Genomic DNA, 22,003 nt, shown 5'->3' with positions numbered 1-22,003 from the left:
TGTAAAAGAAGTACTCAGTAGTAGAAAATGAAATCTGCATGAGAATTAGGACATAAACACAACTGAAGCCTTTTCCCTAAAAACCTCATTTCTTTTAGTGTGAGGGATTAGTTGTTAACATCAACCCATGGCTGAGAGACAGCTGAATACTATCTATAAGTGTGGTGTATACGTAGCTTTTTCCTACAGAGACTGCTTCCATGATTCTTGGGACACATTCCACAATAAGGCTCTGGATCTTCTCGAATCATCCTTTGGTGATCTTTGTAAAGTCTAAGCTGATAAATGCCTTCCAGCAGTGCTATGGAGAGGAGTTTGGACCATATTCACAAGTATCTACCTTATACCAACCAAATAAAGGATACCTTTAATAAAAATGCATATTGTTTCCTTATGCCACACCTTTCACACTTTCACAAAATTATGTCATTTCACCCTTAAAATAACTTTATGGAGTAAATATTCATATTCCAGATAAAAGGACAAAACTTACAAAGATTAAATTATTTGCTCAAGGTCACACTGTTAAACAGTAAAGAGAAGCAGTCTCGCCCTTCATTAACAATGCTTGTCTATAATGTTATAGAAGACCTCAAAGTAGAAACTTTCTCATCAACTGCCTATCGATTGTCAGAAATTTGTAAATCAGCAGCAATCCCTGTATCTCAAATGAAACTATGTGAGGTCGGACAGTTTTAAGCGTCAGATTCCTAACTCAATCCAAGGCTTTCACTACAATACAACATTCCATCTGTGTATGTTTCCCTCTCTAAAAACGTGTACCTTTCTTTATTCAATTTCTATACTAAGAAATTCCTACATGTGGCTGTCACTTATTCCTAATCTCTTCCCTCTTACTTCCTCATTTAAACAGCCAGCAGCTTGAACCACAAGACAGAATGAATTAAAAATCCCATGTAAGTACTTTTTGTTTATATCAATTTCAGTGCTGGCCCCCAAAATACAAACCAGTATCAACAGTTTGAAATTATTGTGTTAACATTTTCTGTTTCTAAGCTAAGCTAAACATTGGAGCAAATTGTATTGCAACACATATTTGTTTTAACTCCAATACAACTGATATTCTCATCCAAGACATGTTAACAAACTTTCCCGTAGTTACCCATATAGTGATGAGATGGAAGTTAGTGGAATATTTTGGTTTACAAACTTGAGTAGAAATGAAAATTTTACAGATTTTTACAACTCAAAATTTGTGTTTTTTTCCTATTAAACTACTTTGCTCTGTGTCAGATATTAAAAATCCTTATACTTCATCCAGTAAACATTCCATTTTAGCCTAAAATTTGTAGCAATAGTCCCTCAGTGGAAATATGTTAAAATAGGATTGTTATGAAATTGATTTTTTTCTCATCTTACCAGTAAATTTTATGGGAAAACAAAGAATAATCCCCTGCCTGTACTCTACTCTTGTGCAGATGAACAAGAAAAATCTGATCATTTAAATTTTATTTCATATTTCATGACGGGGGTAACCAAAGTTCTCCCGAGAATACAAGTTTATATTATCAGCACTGACTCATTCTCTCAGAAATCATTTGACTTTCTCTTGCTATAAAATCATACCTTGGAAGGACAATTAGCTTAAAAATTAGACAAATTATCTTTTGATCAAATCTACTTCTAGTTGATTCTCACAGGCATACGATTATAAACGCAAAATCCAATGCTAAAAATGCTTATCAATGTATCATATATAATAGTAAAAATTGAAAACAAAATAAAATTTTAATAGATGAGACTAATTAAATAAGTTTTGATAGACCTGTATGATGAAATGTTAGGTACCATTAAAATAATATGCCTTTAAATATTTTTATGACCTGGGAAATTGCTCATGAAATAGGATTAATTTTCTAAAACATGTTATAAAAAATGCTGCCCATTACTAGCTCCAAGATCCACAATTTTCACCTTTTAACATTTGCAAAATCAGAATGCATCTTAAAATTCATGGTATCTTATAATCATTGTAGGCTGGGTAGCAGTGGTGACAGTTGTTCTTATTGGCACATGTATGAACACAGCCGTTATTCCTGTTGAAATGTCTGGACAACTGCCACTCTTCACTGTTTTACTCATGAAATCATTTAAGGACAACTTGCAAAAGAAATACAAAGCCTGGTTGGTGCCTGAAATTCTTATATAATCTCCTTCTTACAGCAAAAAGGTGCTAGCAACAAAACTCACTTGAGATGAAAGACTGAATGATTTCCCCGCTGAAATCGGGAGGAAGCCAGTGAGGGATGCTTACTCTCACCATTTGTATTGAAAATAGTACTGGAAGTCTTAGCCCATGTAATAAGCCAAGAAAAAAGAAATACAATTTTCTATAAAGAATATCCTAAGGAATATATATATATATATATATATATATATATATAACTGCTAGAACTAATAGGTTGGTATGACAAGTCACAGATTGAAGGCCAACACACAAAAATCAATCTTGTTTCTATATACTAACAATGGATAATCGGAATTCCACATCAAAAATACAATACCATTTATAATAGCTCCCCCTCAAAAATAGTAGGTATAACTTTAATAGGACTTCTAATTTTAATATGTATATGATCTACATACTGAGAACTGCAAAATACTGGTGAAAGAAATCAAAGATCTAAGTAATTGGAAGACATATGTGTTTATAGATTTGAAGACCCAGTATAGTTAAGATGTCAGTTCTCTTCAAATTTAGCAATAGTTTACAACTATTTCAAACAAAATGAGAAAGTTTTTTTTTTGTATAGACAAGCTGATTCTAAAATTAATATGGTAAGGCTCAAGAATCAGAATAGCCAAAACAATTTAAAAAAGAAGAAAAAAGTTGGAGTATTCATGTTAGTCAATTACAAGATTTACTCTAATGCTACAATAATGTAAACTGGTGAAAGCATAGAATTATAAATCAATGGACTAGAACAATGGATCTAGAAATAGACCCACACCAATATGTTTAGTTAATTTTTTGTCCAAGGTAAAACAAACAAACAAACAAACAAACAAAAAACAATTAAATGGAGAAATACTATCTTTCCAACAAATGGTATTGGAACAATTAACATCCATATGTGAAAAAAAAAACCCCTCAACATAACTTTAAAAATAAACTCAAAATGAACTTTGGATAAATATAAAATAAACAGCTGTGAAACTTTTTGATGAAAATATAAGCAAAAATCTTAGACACCTGGGGTCGAGTGAAGATCTTTTAGACATGATAAAAAAGATCAATGAAAGAAACAATTGCTCAAATTGGACTTCATGAAAATTAAAACTTTTGTTCTGGAAAAGACTGTTAAGTGAATAAAACGTGAAGCCATAGACTGGGAGAAAATGCTTGGAAATCATATATCCAACCACTGACTTATATCCAGATTGCACAAAGAACTCTCAAAACTCAACACTAACAAACAACCCAAATAAAAAATGAGCAAAAGACTTCACAAAATAAATTATATCAATGGGAAATACACACGTGAAAACGTACTCATCATCATCAGCTATTAGTGAAATGCATATTAAAACTGAGGTGAGATACACCTGTGGGAGTGTCTGAAATAATATTAAAAAAAATGACAATACCAAGGGCTGACAAGTATGGAAACAACTAGAATTTTATATCTTGCTAGAGGGAATACAAAATTGTTCAAGTACTCTGGACAACAATCTGGCAGTTCCTTCTGAACATGCATTTGTGCGAACTAGCACTCTTAACCCATGGCACTTAAACTGGACAACTGACAATGTATGTTCACACAAAAACCTGCATATAAATGTTTACAGCAGTTCTCTTCATAATCCCAGAAAGCTGGAAACAGCCTTTATGGTGAATGGATAGCGAACTCTAGTATATCCATACAATGGAATATTGCTCATCAAAAAACAAATAAATAAACAGGAAGAAACTACAGATGCACACAACATGTTAGAAGAATTTCAAAGGCAATTTGGTGAGTGAAAGACAGTCTCAAAGATGACATGTATGATTTCATATATGTGACATTCTAGAAAAGGTAAAACTATAGCAACTGAGAACAAATCAGTAGTAGCTAGAGATTAGGAGTGAGTCAGGGTATGACTGAAAAGGAGCATCACAAGAGAGTTTAGGGGGTGGTGGAGGTGTCCTGTATCTTGATTGTGGTGTTGGTTAACACAAATCTATACATGTGGTAAAACTACAGAACTGTATATTCCAAAAATGTTAATCTTTATGTTAATTTAAAAAAACCTTACATTATATCCCTACAGAAGTCGTCTTCTGTAGGCACAAATAGAAAGAGAAGTAAATTTTTAAAAAAGCACTGTGTCATAGATTTTCTTGATGCTACCTAAAACAGTGGTGTTTCATAATCAAAACAACTTAAACTTAATGGTTTAAATACATTGTCTCAAAGCGCCCATATAGGTGGAAAATGTCATCCAAAGTGTTAACAGTGGTTGTTTTAGGTTGTAGAATATAATATTTTCACATATTTTTTCATGTTTTTTTATGACAAGCAAGAATTCCTCTTATAATTAGAAAAAAAGAACAAAATAAATACTTAAAAATTTAAGAACAACAGAGGCTTATGCAAGTGGGTCCTGCTTGTCCTGATTCTACAAATGCAAATAAATGGTCACCCGTGGATACATGATGAGGTGGTTCACCTACCTTGGAACGCCCCGAGGGTTAGCTTAGTTCTTATTACTCACACCGATCCTTTCACCAGATAATTCCATAAGATACACACATCACGGACAATCTGCAAAGCAATCATCATTTGAGGATTATTTCTGGCAACTGGAAATGTTATAGTTGGAGAATTACCCACAAAAGTTTTTTTTTTTTAAACTGTTATCTTCATTGGGGAAACAGAATACTGCCCAAGGATCCTTCTCTTTAAAACTCTCAAATTATGGGATGTGATGAGAAAGCTAATATATCTGAATAGGTAAAAGAACACCAGTGGCAGATTCGCCTTTGTTTTCTGTCTCTGCCCCCTCATATGCATACATTTCCACATGTCGGTTCTCTGACAGCCTCTTCTTTCTGTACTCTGTCAGGAATGACTCTAGTAACAATAACTGTCAGGAGCTGGAATAGTAAACATTTTGTAAAAGCAAATGGCTTCCAAATGTGGACTTTCTCTCAGTGAGCACGTCCCTCACAGCCTGACTCAGAACGTCGGAGCAGGTAGAAATGCTAAGCCCAGAGCATGGTGACAGAATCAAACAGCTAAATCTGTCACTGAAGCTCAAACCCATCTGCACTCTCTCCTCTTTCTCCATGTCAAGGCGCTTTACCTGGCCTGTTGGTTCAATATACAAGAGTGACCCTTCCCGAGTGTTGGGCACAGCATTTGCCTTGTGGACCATTTACAAAGGTGCCTAAGCACAGCTTGGTCTAAGCTTGGACAGAAGTGAGCTGTTGATTTGCCCCCTTGCCTTTGGATCTTCTTCCAGAGAAAAATCTTTTAATTGTACTAAGACTCATTTCCTACATTTTCAGAATGGCCACCAAATCTCTGGGAATTACCACTTGACTGACTAGGTCAGGAGCATCAAAGCTGTGTATTTATCTACTGGTTTCATGGGTACCAGCAATATTACGAGGTATCAGCAGTGGATTTAAGGATGGCATTTTCAAAAAATTTAAGGATGCGACTAATGAAAAAAGCAGAGACAAAAGAATTATGCACGATTTTATTAAAGTGTTCCATCAAGAGCGATGTTTGTGTTAGACCAAAATGGCACATAGGAAAACAATAACAATTTTTATATCTGGTTAGTGGGGTTATGAGCAATTATTTCATAACACCATTTATACGTTCTGTTTCTTTGTCTAGAGCATATATTTCTTAAAAAAAAAACCTGAAAAATAACAGTCTAGAATTTAACTATTCTCTCTACATTTTGGAATTAGATTGGATTTCAGTATCTTTATGAGGTAGTCTTTCTACTCTAATTCCATGATCTCAGTGAAAGATATTTTATAATAAAAATATATGCTCTTAAACATTAAAACAGAGGATGTTGAGGAGGGAGCATCTCAATAGAAGAGAAAACATTTTGTTGTATTAAACATTTCAGTCACCCAGGGAGTGCCTGCTTTGGCACATCCTGGCTCTGCCTCCTGTTTGCCCATGTCAGAGTCCCCTGTGTTCTGGACTGCCCTCGAATCAGCATGCACTTCCCTCTGGTCTGAGGTAATCTCCCCGTCACTGCCTGCTGACCAAAATCGGTCTCTGGAAACATGGCACCAGCTCATGTTACAGAACTTGAGGGATTGTTTTAAAAAGTAAATGATTTCTAGCCTAACTGTCATCTAGAATTTCTAGCCTAACAGCTCCCAGCCATCAGAGAGGCTGACGAAGTTTGAGAAACACAGGGACATCCGAAGGTGACTGGAATAAGCAAACGAAAACAGTGCTCACTCCCCAGCCAGGGGGCTCCCTGCGCCAGCTTCACCCAGGCCGACAGCTGCCGTTGCCCCTTGTCTCTTAGGAGCTTTGGGCCAGGACATCCAAGTAACTCATGCTGATGCCGGGCCTTTGGCTGAGTTGGTCAAACACAGACCATCTTCAAAGGATCCCCATCCCATCTGTCCCTTTGAAGAACTTGCTTTGCTCAGGAGAAAATGTCACAATCCGTGCTGTTTAATTTTTACAGGAAGCCACGGCACTGATAAATGAGAGCTCATCCATACATGTTTCGCTCTGTTACCTAAGAAACTATCTTCAAAACAGAAGTCCTCATAAATACTCTGGAGATGCATCAGACGCTCTCCGGCGCTGTGCGACACTGTGTATATTGTTTGGCAGGAGTTCATTGGGGGAAGATAAACTAGCATATTTTGCCAGGATTCTATTACTCTTGACCCTGACCTTGGCTGGAGGCTGCTTCCAGTTACACTCCATCTTAAAGAAAGACAGCGCCTCCTCTTCCCCTGAGGTTCCTCTTTCCCTTCTCTTTTCAGCTGCCCCCGGAGCACAACCCTGAGGGTGCTGCCTCATTGCGGAGGGAACATGTGCAGCTGCTCCCCTCCTTGGATTTCTCATTTGAACCCAGCGTTCAAGTGCACCAAGAAACCCTCTTCTTTAAGCGATGGAGATTCGCTCTTAGAAAGAACTTGATCTGGAAGTTCGCGACACCATCTGAAAGGGTGCTGGTTACTCAGGCACTGCGCTGTACAGCAGATCTTCAGAACTTACTCGTTAGCATAACTGGAGCTGTGTATCCAGTGAACAACTGCACCTCTGCCCACCTCCCAGGCCTGGCAACCACTTCTGTCTTCTCTGCTTCTATGAGTCTGACTAGTTTAGATGCCTCATCTAAGTGGAATCGTGCAGTGTTTGTTCTTCTGATTGGCTTACTTCACCTGGCATTATGTCCTCTGGGTTCCATCATGCTGTCACACATGGTAGCATTTCCATCTTTTTAAGGCTGCTTAATATTCTGCTTTTATATATTTATATAAATATACATATACATCTATTCTTCCTCCATTCATCTCTCAACGGACACCTGGATTGTTTCCGTATCCTGGCTATTGTCAATAATGCTGTCATGAACACAGGAGAGCAGGTTTTTCTCTTAGACCTTGATTTCAATTATTTTTGATATGTCTGCTTCCTTGATTGTGGTGATGGTATCATGAGTGTATCTATTCAAACTCATCAAATTTTATACATTAAATGTGTATAGATTTTTGTATATTAATTATACTTTAATAAGACTCTTTTAAAGTACTTAATCTTGCACAGTAGTGCTCACTACAATAGTTTTCCTTCCGACAGTGATGGCTCAACTCATCAGTATCCCATCCAACATGAAGTTGATAGGAGTCCACATCCAATGTGTGGTCTCCGGGATAATGTGCCTGGCCCACATCCATGGTTCCCACCAGCTTCGACTGGGCTCATATCAAATATTCTCGAAAAATACAAAAAAAAAACTTTCCAATGGAGGTGGTGCCACGAAGCTTAGGCAGCTCAGACAGCTGTTGCCCCTAACCCTGGGGCATAGCCAAAGGCTTGATGAGTAGATTTATACTGTGTAGTAATTATAACTGAACTTGAATGCTGTGTAAGGAAGTACTCAGTTTCGAGCTGCTCAGGTTTCAAGCACCCTTAAACGTGAGACGAACGGCTGGTATTATATGTTCTTCATATGTATTATTTCACATTATCCTTAGATAATCCACGGGGTAGGTGATATTATCTCAGTTTTGCTTATAGAAGACAAAAGCCTGGTGAGGGTAAGTAATTTTCCTATGGACAATGGGATGGTACCTGGCAGAGACAAGGTCTGAGCCCCGCCTATTTCAGTCCAAAGGCCAGCTCCCTGCCTCTCTGCTGTTCAGCCTCCAGCACGACACAGAGATCTGAAACAGACTGAAAAAGGGAAAACCATTATGAATAAAATATCCTCATACAACTGACTAATGTGTGAGACACACTTAATTCTTACAAAACTAAGGATCCTCCAAGTTGTTAGAAATTATTTAAAATGACCAATTCTGACATATAGGGACCCTATTATCTCACTTTATAAAGATATAAAAATTCAACCTAATTCTAAAATGTAGAGATAACAGTTACATTTTAAGCTCTAAACTTTTCAGGTTTTCCTTCTAAGACATATATGTTCTAGACAATTATTGAGAACATATAGAGTGTATAAAAAATAAAAATCCCTCATAATTCCACCGCACATCAATAAAATTTGCTATTGTTTTCCTGCGTGTTGTTTCTACCTAATACAGACATTCCACGTGGTAGAATGCTTCAATAAAATTGTACAAAGCTCTTTTGTTACTGCCTTCTTTTCTTAGTCACATTCTTAACATTTTTGAAAGCATGATTTTTAAATCTGGGAGTATGTTACATTTAATGATATTTCATAATTTGTTTAAATATTGTTTTCTTCTTGAGCATTTAGATTTTTGCTAGTTTTTCAGGTAATAATCAAACATGTATGTAAACATATCCATATATTTTTGATTATTTGTCAGGACACATTTTTTTTTTCCCAGTGGAATTTCTAGGGCAATAATCTCAACAAGTTTAAGGACTTTCATGAACATTGCCAATTTGCCCCCAAACAAACTATTTTCAACTTATTTAGGTGGTTTACAAGAGTCTTTATTTGCTCACAGGTTCACCCCACCAGGTGTTTTTAATATCTACTAACATGACAGGCAAAGAACAGTATCTTTACAATCTTTATACATTTTGTGTGGGATTGAATTTGTTTTCATAAGTACTTTGAATATTTTAAAATTTGTTCTTCTTTTCCATTTTTATCCCCATTGTGATCCAAGAAACTTTTAACATTTCTTTCTAAAGATATATAAAATATTAAGGTATTAAGCTTAATATCTGTTCCAAATACTTTCCCAAGTTTTCTGCTTGTAAATTTTGTCTATAAGATGTGTTGATGAACATAATTTTTGTGATAAAGTAGTTCAATTTCATTATTATTCTTTATCTTATTGTTATTTGTTGAGTTTTTGGTTGTCATTTTATTTACTTTTTTGCATGTAAGGTCTCATGTACCTTAAAATCAGGTACCTGTATAATTTCTTTTTGTGATTCCTTTAGAGTTTCTCTTTCTACATTTAATTTTATATTAATTTAGAATTAATTGAGGCATATAAAAGGAATCAGGATTTTAACCACATGTATATTTTTTCAAATTAGTTGTCATGTTTATTATTCCTGGTGAATAAATATTAATTTAAAAAGAATGGACATCCATTAAACCTAATAATCTCATCTAGGGACAGAACATGTCTCTACAATTTTTCATTTTAAGTTTTCTTATTGAAGTTTTATTATGTTCTTATATGTGCTTTGAACATTTTTGTTGGGCTGGATATTTTATGAATATTTTTCTTATCAACAGGAATAGACTATTTCTCAGATCAACTTCAAACTAAGTTGTATATCAACATGGGAAACTACTGATTTTGGTTTTTTATGCTATTCCAATAATCTAATTTTAAATTATTGTTAATTTTAAGAAAGTTTTAGTTGAGTAACTTCTGAGTTTTTGTTCATATTTTTGCAGCTGCAAGCCCAGATTATTGCTGTTAAGTGTGTGTGTGTGTGTACTCTCAAGAGTAACTTTTGGTATTTGCTCTCTGTATTGTTATCCAGTTTACAATGATTATTTAGGAAATATGCTTGTCTGCTTCCAACACTTAACTCATTACATTAATATTATATTATCTCTAATCTTGAATTATTAAATTTTTTTTAACATTTTTTATTGACTTATAATCATTTTACAATGTTGTGTCAAATTTGAATTATTAAATTTTAATGATCTTTTGGTCACTTTTTAAAAAGAAGATTACGTGAGAAGTATATTTTCTAAACCCTGATGCATCAAAAGAGAGAGAACCTCTTCTGTTTGTGCTCATGGATGACATGAACAAAAGCCTACTTTTTTCTTATATAATCCCTGATCTGTATATATAAGAGTACAAATTCAATACAAAGTAGCACAAAGCTGCGTTAAGTATTTAACAGCAGATATTTCAAGGCTAGTCAGACATACCAAAAGTGTTCAGTTGCACAGAAATGATAAGACAATTGATTTTTTATCTAGTCAATAAATCCAGTAGACTTCCTACATGGTTGCTGCTGTAAAGCATTTTTAAACATTAGGGCGGTTGTGATACTGACTACATCTTAGAATATCTCCTAATCCCCTGTTCTCTGGAGTTGGCTAACCCTAAACTGTGTAAGTCTCTAAGGGTTTGTCAACATAATACTTTAATTATCATGGCATCTCTAGAACAAGGTTTGCCCACAATCAGCAGTAACAGTTTTCTTAGCCAGGATAGAATCCTTTCATATGTCTCTCTAAAAAACTTATTATTGATAGATATTGTTGCATTATTCCAAGTTTTCAGAAGACAGGCAATAAAATATGTGTATGTCTAGGAACAACCTTAGTTGTTAAATAACGTGCTATGTTTTGAAGTGTCTTATAATCCATAGCCCAATCAGAAGCAGTTAGAACGAGCCTTAGAAGTTGGAAATACTTTTGCTTATCTTTCAGATACTATAGGATTGCTGCCTTCTAAATGGAAAGAGGCTCTATTAAAATGGTATGCTCTTTCTACAGAGAAAAATCCTTTAGTTTATTAATTTTTTTCCTATTGCCATGTTTATATAAGCCACAAAAATTAAGAACTGTGAAGAGTTCTGCAAAGAAAACACTGTCATTTTTCCTCCCTTCACCCTACACTACCATTGCAGTCTTTTTTTTTTTTTTTTCTGTCAAACAGGAAGGGTGGAGGGTGAGATAGTAAGGCTTATGGAAAGATACACTAAGAGAACAAGAAATCTCATGTCTTTAAGAGAAGAGTCACTAAGTGTTGAGAGAACAACTGGAAAACGTTTAAGTTCAAATTGGTCTTGAAGGAAAGAAATCCATATGACCTCATTTTGAATTTGATTTCAGAATGGGATGTATTAGGAGATAGTAAATTTAAGGAATTTAAAGGAAAAAACTTCAACTAGATCACCTTTTGATTTACAACAGTTACAGTTGAGAAATAAAGGGATGGGACTGTGCCTTAATGCCTAGGCATTAAGGTAGGATGAAGAATGTGATCCATACGTATGTACTATTTTGCCCATTCTGAAGCTGGCTGTAGTAGTAGCAATCTCCCAATTCAATAAGTGGCTCTCTGATAATGAAAGAATCTATGAATTGGCCTGGTTCTGCTCTAGCCAGAGTCTCTCTTCAATCCTGCAAAGCATCCTGCAAATCACATGATATTTTGCAATGAATCCTCTTCTACTTAAACTTGGTAGAGTGGGTTCTCTTATCTGTACCTTAATCCATTTGAGACATTGTTAGATAATTAAGTGGATATATATATATATATATATATATACACACACACATACAAACAACTATGAGATAATATGGATGGAATTTAGCAAATATGAATCTTTAGCAATGTATTCCTATGGTTTACTTAAGTATATACAATTGAGGCACTGTTGCCAACTTTTGGAGTTGACTCTTAATTGAAAATTCTGGAATTCTTTTTTAGTTGTGCCTTAAACCTTTCAATATATTGAAGTTCTTGTGGTTTATGTAATATGCAGGGGCAAAACAGCTATATATTAGAAAGAGTGTTCTAAAATAGCCACAAATTGTATCATCTTGTAATGGAGCACTAAGAATTTATATCCAGATGTTTGTTTCTTCCTTATAGAATCAGAAGTAATAATTGTGGCACATTTTTATATCATAGCACTTGTTTTATAATCAATATCATTCTGAGAAAATTACTGGCAACTGGGGATTTAAGAACCGCAAGAGATGTTTGATTCTCTGTGGAAGCTCATTATGAAAAAATATTCTGAATTTAATGAATTTACCACTGGACAAATAACACGTGAAGAAAAGTGTGCAGGAGGCTTCTTGTTTTCTTACTCCTAAGAAAGGGTCAGAGGAAAAGGGTCTTTTTCCCCCATGAAAGTTGTCAGGTTTGAGTGCGGTGCTAGGAATTACTGATGTGTCTTGCAATTATAAAGGAAGTCATTTTGGGGGGAAAGCCAAACTGTTCAGCCGTCCTCAATTGGGGTTCTTCTTTGGAACCACTGAACAAAGAAAATGATATATGTGGCTATTTTCTTAATTCTCTCAAGGGTGGTTATAATAGTACCATTCTAGGTGTACAGGAGAAAAGGTGATTCATTATACTCTCAATAAATGACTTAGGGCATTGGGGCTAAATTCTCTTGAGATCCAGTTGAGAAAGGCTGTATGATGAGTGAGATAATGAATCCACTGTATTTTTCTGGATTCTTTCTCATGAGAAATAATATACTTCCTTATTATTTAAGGAAATTAGAGGTGGGGTTTTCTGAAACTTACAGCTGAAAGCAATTTCACTTTATTCCTTACTATAAGACATAGTGAATTTCAGGTTACTTCTCTGTTTCCTCATTGATGGATATGGGGTAGTTAAGTTAATGTAAAGTATGCATTAGTTAGCAAAGAAGTTTGGTACCTGTAAGCAAACAATTATTTTTAAAGTTATAAATCATGCCTCTGCTGTGAGCTTCTTTTAGAAGAGTGATAATTTGTGAGCTTCGTAAGATCTTGTGGTTTCAAGACGTTTCATTCATTGTTAGAAAAATAAAATAGAATTGCACTGAGCACAGTTTGGATGAATAAACCTTTGACACTTAATGACTTAATAACTAGCAATAAAAATTCAGTCTTAACAATTTGCTGACTGTTGACAGCAGATGTGTAAACCTGACCTCAATTCATGTATTTGTTGACAGTCCTTCAGAAGCTTAAAGATATGGTTGACAAGTGTGTATCAAACATGGGGCAATTTATTTAAGGTAGTCATGCCCTTGGAGGAAAGGCAGGGACAGTGCTTTTATTTTCAGCAAAGTTTCTCAGTTGCCTTACTGTGGTGATGACGAGTGACAAGCTATTCCTTATGGACGGGTCCAGGGCAGACTGAAGGGTTGGGCAGGGTTTGTTACAAAGATTTTTTAAAAGAGGCATTCAACTGTCAAGTAATTACACACAATGATGATTTCATTTCTACTGAGTAAGATATAGAATGACTTCATTCCATATTTCTACATTTCATTCCAAAAAATTCCTAAAAATCCAAATCTGGGGCTTTATTTAAGGCAGAGTTTTTGTAGAGGTTTTATTGTTGCTGTTGTCTACCTACCTACTTATCTATCATCTGTCTAAGATCTGTCTATCTCTGTCATCTGTCACCTTCAAAGTGAAGTCAGAAGTACCATTTCAATACATAATATGGATAAAAATGTGACATTGATTGAAGTAGGAGTAGGGTCACAGATCCTCACCCTCTTGCACCTTTTCTAGCCTTCTAATGGTAACTGAGTGGCCTTCAAGGAACACTTATCTAGCCTCTTAGAAGACAAATACAAATCTAAGCATACTCATACAAGTAAACACTCATCTGATGTAAACCCTCCTTTAATTTCAAACTGTTGGTTGCACACAACTCCCAGCTAAAAGAGATGGGTGTAAATAGTGACTTCCAAAATATTCTTAGAGAGTTACGATGTCATTGTTGAGAACATGGGGCTACAGGCAACAGTCATATAGGTGATGATGATGGAAACTGAGGGAAGGCCTTCCATCATAAGGTTTGCATTCAAAGAGATTTCATTTAAACTCTGGTTTCATCACTGCTATTGAGCATATTACTTAACTTCTCTAATGATGCATTTTCTCTTCTGGAAAATAGAGAGAGTAACACAAATATTCATTCATCTCTTAAATGAATATTTTTAGGGCACTGAAGAAGCTTCAGGCACCATGCTAAGCGGTAGGCATTGTGCAAGTTGTCTCCCTGCACAAATGTTTTGAAGATGACATGGCATAATATGCAGAGATGCAGGCACTTAATGAGAGCTATTATGTTCACCTTATTAACAAATACAGAACCCGGCCTTAGAATGAATACCCAGAAAGTAGGAACCAGGAGACTTTGTAGAAGCTAAGTTGATGCAATCACTGAAACAGCCCCCAGCGTTACTCAGAACTTTCATCACTTTTGGCCAATATTGTGATAAAAATTCTATCCAGTCAAATCAGGCAAGAAATAAAAGGCATTCAGATTGGAAAAGAAGTAAAACTTCAAAAATTCATAGACATCATGACCATCTGTGTAAAGCTTTTGATAAAATATATCCCCTCCAAAAGCTACTAGAATGAATGAGATTAGTAAAGTTGCAAGACTGAGATCAATGTACAAATATCCATTGCATTTCTATGCACAAGCAATGAATAATCAGAAATTGAAGTAAAAGTATACAATACTATTAAAATACAAAATACTTACAATGGGATATCTATTGGAATGGCTACACTGAAAAAGACTAATCATATCAAGTGTTGGAAAGGATATGGAGGAACTTGAACTCTCCGCTGGTGAACACACCAGCAGCGCTGGTGTGAACGTAAAATGGGACGATCACTTTACAAAAGAGTTTGTCAGGTTCTTAATTAAATATGCAGTTATATAATTCAGCTATTCTACTCTTACGTATTTGCCACTTGGAAGTAAAACCGTATGTCCATAAAAACACTCGTACGCAAGTGTTCACAGAAACCTTATTTGTAGAAGCCAAACGCAGGAAACGACCCAGATGACCACCAACAAGTAAGTGAATAGACAAGTTGTGGTATATCCATGCAATAAAGTAAATAAAGTACTACTCACAAATAAAAGAAGGAACTACTGATATACTTAACAACATAGACACATCACAAAATAGTTATTCTAAATGCAAAATGACAGATCAAAAAAGAGTACATGCTATATAATGTCATGTATATAAAATGTTAGGACATGCAAAATAATCCACAGTGACAGAAAGCCTACACGGTTTGCTTGGGGATGCGAGCAGGAGAGATTACAAAGGAATTAAACAAGTTTTTGTGGGTGATGGATATGCCATTATCTTGACTGTGGTGATGTTTCCATGAGTGTATACATATGCCAAAGATATCAAATTACACTACTTATGTCCAGGCTACTTATGTCAATTATATCTCAATGAAGCTGTTAAAATGGTTTATAATGTGAGAATTCTTAATAAAGGGGAAGGTCAGGGAGCTATGGGAACACAGACTGTAGCAATGTCCTCTAGGCTCCTTCTTAGGGCATCTGTCTAGACTGATAAGGCCAGATATGATCTTGGGCGATTTTTGAAAAACAAAGAAGGAATTCACGGCAAAGAAACCAAATGCCAGGGCAATGACTGAAGATAACTCAGAAGAATCAAGAATAAGCTCGAGATTTGCAGATATTGACTGGTATATACAAAACAGATAAACAAGTTTATACTGTATAGACAGGGAACTACATTTGATATCTTGTAGCAGCTTACAGTGAAAAAGAATATGAAAACAAATATATGTATATTCATGTATGACTGAAGCATTGTGCTGTACACCAGAAATTGACACAACATTGTACACTGGCTATACTTCAATTTAAAAAGGTAGACCAAAAAAAAAAAAAAAGAATAAGCAAGGGACCATATATTTTTTCATATTTAACAAAAGTTATGTAAACAGTAACTTAGAGAAACCATGTTTTTTTTTTTTTAGCACATTTATTATTATTAGAAAAAAAATCTCAGCTCCTAGTATGTACTGAGCCTTTTTATAAGCTTTGGAAACATAGATAGGAATGAGACATATATCTAGTAATGATCATATGCACAAATAGTAAAAACAACTTGTAAATATTATTCAAGCTGCATTAAAAGTTGTAGTCCATTATCAGCAGTGTTGAGGAAACAAGGTGACTACACCACCTGAGTTGTACGGAGGGAGATGACACACCCAGAAAATGGATCCAGCCATGACACTTAGAGATACTGAGCTCAGAAGGATTGATTTACCTTAAATCAAGTTCACAGAAACTGACTTACAGGCCTTGACAATGACATGAATGTACCCTGAGAGTTAACATTCCAGAATGGTGAAGAATGCTTATCTATCAGTCAGCTGTGTTCTCCCCTACTGGGAACACAAAAACAGTTTCCAGAATTTTGTTTTGCAAGCATAGGATCAGAACTGGGAGGAGGAGAAAGATGATTGTTCATCCCTACCTTAGAAGTAGACCTGTCAGTGCTAAGCCCCATCTATCTGAGCACTCCTCCCTCTGGACCATCCCTCTGGACCATGCAGGAGGAACAGATATGCCCTTTCTTTGGCTCCCCCTTTAAAAATCTCCAAGTGAAGCATCCTTTCTCTGTGGGTTCATCTTGTTATGGGTTGAATTGTGTCATCCCCAAATTCTTATGCTGAAGTCCTCACACAAATATCTTAGAATATGACCTTATTTGGAAACAAGTTTTTGCAGATAATCAAGTTAAGATGAGGTCACTAGGGGAGGCCCTAACCCAAAAGCACACATGCACAGGGAGAATGCCATTGAAAATGAAGGCAGAGACCTTGGTCATGCTTCTACAAGCCAAAGAACACCAAAGATGGGAGCGCACCACCAGAAGCCAGGAGAGTCAAGGTACAGATTCTTCCCTAGAGCCCTCAGAAAGAACCAGACCCGCTGAGCACCTTGATCTCAGACTTTTAGCCTCCAGAACCTCCAGACAATAAACTTCCAATGTGTCAGCCACCCAGTTTGTTGTACTTTGTTACTTTGTGACTAGGAAACCAATACACATTTTCTTCCATGATGTCTGTGCAATTTGTATGTCTAATTTTCCTTTCCATCCCCCATACCACATCCTTCAATTAGATCTCTACTCTTTCTGCTTTGGTTTGGAAGATGCTCTGTAACTTGAAGGGACTTCTGCAGAAATCCTGTCTTATCCTTTCAGATTTAATTTTACCAATTTGTCTCTGGGAAGTGGTGGTGTTTTCCATGTAAAAGTTTTATTCTCTTACACTTTTATAATGTATTTTATTAAGTACTATATAGGTAATTATCTTATTTTTAATTTGGCTACCCAACTATCCTGTGAGACAGAAAAAATCCTATCACGGATACATTATATCCAAATTGTAGGTGTCCTCATTTTAATTGGCTACCATGACCACATCCAAGACCAAAGATTTGATTTTCAAATCAAGGAATAAAACACAAACCCTACAAACTGTGGGACACAATAACCCAACGAAATAACCCAGTGTGTTAAATTTGAATGACTTACCCATAAGCACTAATAGTGCTTGGGCATTGAGAACTAAGTTCTCTCACCCCTTACTTGACTTAATTTTTATGGAAGTTATTGAAAGCAATATTCTCATTACTGCCTTCAATAATTAAAATAACTTGGATATCTAGTATTTTATTTACTCACTCATTCACTCATCCATTGAATTCATTAAATGCTTACTCTATTCTAAGCATGATGCTTGGTGCTGTGTATTCAGTCATGAGCCAAACAGACATGGTCCTCATTCTCATGTTATACACAGTCTAATGGGGAAATAACATTTTTAAATAAATGCATAGTTACACATTCTGGTAAGCATTAGAAGGGGAAAAAAACCTGAATGCTATAAGGAAGAATAATATTAAACCAGATTCCTAAGTAGTTTATATTTTTACTAAATGCATTAGTCGGAACTCCTTTAGTTGCAGATGAGAGAAATCCTTCACAAGGCGGGGAAACAGTAATAACAGAGGCGAAGGGGCAGGATTTTTAGAAAGAACAATGACAGCTGGCTTGGGGAATAACTGAATCCCAGGCCTCCGAATGCGCGATGCTGATATCCATACCCTTTATTTCTACTTCTCTTGTCTGCTTTCCTCCGTCTGCCAACTTCTTTTGCTTCTAGTATAAACTTCCATTCTCTGTTCTGGTACTTCTAGGCATCTATCTTCATAGACTGGAAGCAGTTCAGGAAAAGGGCTTTCCTTGTTTAGAGGTGGTTCCTTGGTAGAAAAAGTTCCTAGGAAATACTCCTCAGTCCAGCATGAGTGTTTTATTTGAAGGGAAGACAACACCAAGAGGAAATGTGGACAGACATCACTTAGCTTAAATCCCTTTCACTTACGCATTTCCTTGCACAAGCTAAGTAGCAACTGTGCAGAAGCAAGAAAGGAGAGGGCTGTCAGGGCACATCCCATCTGTGCAGGAATTGACCAGTCTCACTGCTTTGGTCCTTACTCACTCATGGCCAGTGTTTCCTGGTCTCTGATGCCTTATGGTCAGCGTGTGCAAAGCTGACAGCAGCTCTGGAGCAATGCAGGGGTTAATGCCCGTCAGGTCTGGCGAGAGGTGGGCATATATGCTAATTAGGAGCCTGGGCACTCTGGGTGCCTCACTTTCCAACCCCAGTATTCTGATTGCTGACAACTAAGTTTTCACTAACTGTTGCATCATTGGCTATCTATGCTCTTTACCACTCCTTATCAGCGTGTTCATAAATTTTTGTACATTCTAAAGTATCTTTATAACATTGGGGTGTAGTCAGTGTTTATCTCTTTTAAAAGAAATAGGCATTTGCTTACCCGTAACAGGGTTAAAAAAAACACATTTAAAACTTCACACTTGTGGAAAATGCATTTACAGGCATAAGCCCATGTTGGGCAGGAAAGCTTATCTATGACTTTTAAGCATGGTAAACAGATTTTTATTCACTCCTGTTAAAATATGGGGTGAGAACTGTCACAGCCAAGAGGAGCCTAAGGAGACATGACAATTAAATGAAATGTATCCTCCATGGGATCCTTAGGATATAAAAATGATATTAGGCAAAAACGAAGGAAATCTGAATATACAATGGACACTGGTTAACACTAATGTGTCAAAGTTGTCAATTAATTGTAACCATATCAATGTAAGACGTTAACGGGGAAAACTAGGTGAGAGTATATACAAACTCACTGTACAATCTTTCAAACTTTCTGTAAATCTAAAACTGTTCTAAATTTTTTAAAAGTTTCCTTAAAAACACTAGAATGAGTCATTCTTTACAAAATTTTATTTTACATACCGCAATGAATATTGTGCCCATTCCTGCTGCATCAGCACAGTCAGAGGAAAAAGCAGGAAAAACTGGGGAGAGGTATTCTGGACCCCACAAAAAGAATAGCAAGTGCATTTGGTTAGAGTCATTGGTATTTGAAGCCTGAATTTACCAATAACCTTGATATATTTTGCTATTAATTGTTGATGGTGCATGGCTAAAACGTAATGTCTCAGTGAGAAATTGATGAACAGAGTTTGAGATTTTAAAAGAAGCCACTCAATAAATATAAACTTTCTTTATTTTTATCTCTGATCACATTGATTTGCAGAATGCTTAACAGCTCTCATTTTCCTTATGTAAAAACTCAAAACTGAGTTTTTAAAAGCATCATTCCTCATGGTCCTCTCACTCTCCCATCCTCCCTCCTGATCTTCCTCCTCCCCTTTCTCCTACTCCTCCTTCCACATTTATTGAGCATCCACTCTGTTCCAGACACTACGCTGAAGCTCAGTCAAGTAACACACCACCTAGTGGGAGAGATACATGCAAACATCACAAAACTGAATTTTCTATGCAAGAAGAAATAGGCAGCTGTCTTTCTCTTTTCAAAGGAGCTTGACAGGTTTGTCCCCTTGAAAATTCACCTTTCAATGCCACAAGATTAGAAAGGAGAGACTGGCACCAGCCAGCCACTGGGAGAGAAAGGCGGCTCTGGGAGGGGGGAAAGCCAGGGGGCTCATGTCTGTAGCGTAGAGGTGTGAGATCCCGGGCAAGTCCATCCACTCCTGTGTCCCCAGCTTCCTTGGGGACCAAGGGATGAAGGTGCTTCCAGCTTAACTCTGCGGTCTTCAATTGCACGGGTGTGGGGCTCTTTAAGAAACATTTGCTCCAGCTGATGTTTAAAGACTCCTAATTCTCCAAGGATTGACCAAGGAGGGTTTTCCTGTTTTTCCAAGCTGCCCTGCAGAACATATTATACTGTCCAGAAGTGATGTTTAAAGTTTCAATAGCTTCTGGTTCTCTGGGCCACATCACCTTGCAGTTGCCCTCAAATTGTTTCTGAATCACGTTTCTCTGGCACGAAGCAGGAGCCCTCGGTTCACATTACGCCTTACAATGTACAGCGCTCTCGCCCCGCTGTAGAGGAGCTTTAATGTCAGAATGAAAAATGATAAAGCATAAATGAAATAGCAACCACATGTTCTCTGTAGTGTGGCCCTGGGTCTGCGTGGCCTTTCCAAGCGGGGAGCAAAGCACCTTTGCAGCACTCGGTAACAGAGGTGGGGTCTGCCAGGGTTAGGGTTGGGGGGGGGTTGTCGGGGCTGTGCCTTCACAGCCCCCAGCCTGGGGTGACCTGAAGCCAAGAGGGGTTGCCTAGCTGGCCAGAGTCACCCTAGAAATGGCCACTGTAGGCAGAGAGTGGTGCAGTAAGACAGAGGAGGGCTTAATGGAATGCACCCAGAGCATCGGGTCCCAGTCTCTGTTATATCCATCTGCCCAGCTGATTCTACATCATGATTACAAACCCTCCCTTCCTCTTCATACCTAGCCCTTTTTGTTCCCAACCGAATTCCTGTGGCATCCTCTGATTGTCTTAGTGCCGCAAGTCTTGTCACCTTTCAACCTACTCACCCTTCTGCAGGCAAAGTGATATATTGGAAAAAAAAAAAAAAACTAGTTTCAGTTATGTAAAATGAGTAAGTTCTGGAGATTTAATGTACAGTGTGGTGACTATAGTAAACAATACTGTATTGTATACTTGAAATTTGCTAAAATGTTAGATTTTGAGTGTTCTCGCCACACACTAATCATCCACAAGAAAAAAAAATGGTACCTATGTGAGGTGATGGATATGCTAATTAGCTTGATTGTAGTGATCATTTTACAATGGATACACATATGAAAACATCAAGTTGTGTATCTTCAATTTACACAATTCCTATTTGTCAACTATACGTCAATAAAGCCGGAAGTATATATAAATCCCCCTATCCAGCTCCCTCGTGATAAAGCAGGTCCAGTCTTCTAAACGCAATTTGGAGTTTCCTTTGTGATGTTGCTTCTTATCTCCTAAGACTCTCTCAGGACCACCCACTTTATGTCTTAACAACTACTCACAGCTCCTGGCCCACACCGTGCTCACGGACACTTGCACGCCCTTGCCCTGCCTTTTCCCAGCCTGAGAAGCCCTTACCTCACACTGACTGCTCGGGGAATTAACACTCATTCTTCAAGACAATTCAGACATCACCTCCTGTCAAGTCTGTCTGATAACCACCCTAGGGGAACTTAGGATTTCCACAGGGCCTTGTATATACCTTTATTACATAGTTATGCAATTTTGTGTTGTAAATATTTATTTACAATTCTGTCCCTTGCCTAATACTGTGAAAAACTCAAATATAGAAAATCTCTTCTATACCTTGTCACCATAGACTGGATGCCTGTATCCTCCCCAAATTCATATGTTAAACCCTAATGCCTAATGCCTAATAGTATTTGGAGATGA

General features: G+C 36.8%; 1 long non-coding RNA gene across 4 annotated transcripts in view; it reads right to left on the bottom strand.

The window, feature by feature from the left end:
• Positions 1-22,003, bottom strand: part of LOC106730484 — a 432,222-nt gene that overhangs the window by 129,970 nt on the left and 280,249 nt on the right. For 2 of the 4 annotated variants that reach the window (XR_004326160.1, XR_001366943.2), the window contains exons 5-6: positions 8,298-8,389; positions 4,679-4,769 (exon numbers count right to left, since the gene is read on the bottom strand). This is a non-coding gene — a long non-coding RNA (uncharacterized LOC106730484). Of the gene's footprint in view, positions 1-3,117; positions 4,770-8,297; positions 8,400-22,003 lie in introns of those variants that run through there. The other 2 variants (XR_004326159.1, XR_004326158.1) reach the window with 2 other exon arrangements.

The sequence above is a fragment of the Camelus ferus genome, chromosome 15, assembly GCF_009834535.1.
Source record: "Camelus ferus isolate YT-003-E chromosome 15, BCGSAC_Cfer_1.0, whole genome shotgun sequence".
NCBI classification, from domain to species: domain Eukaryota; kingdom Metazoa; phylum Chordata; class Mammalia; order Artiodactyla; family Camelidae; genus Camelus; species Camelus ferus.
The sequence above is the reverse complement of the archived record's forward strand: the minus strand, read 5'-3'. Positions and strand labels throughout refer to the sequence as shown.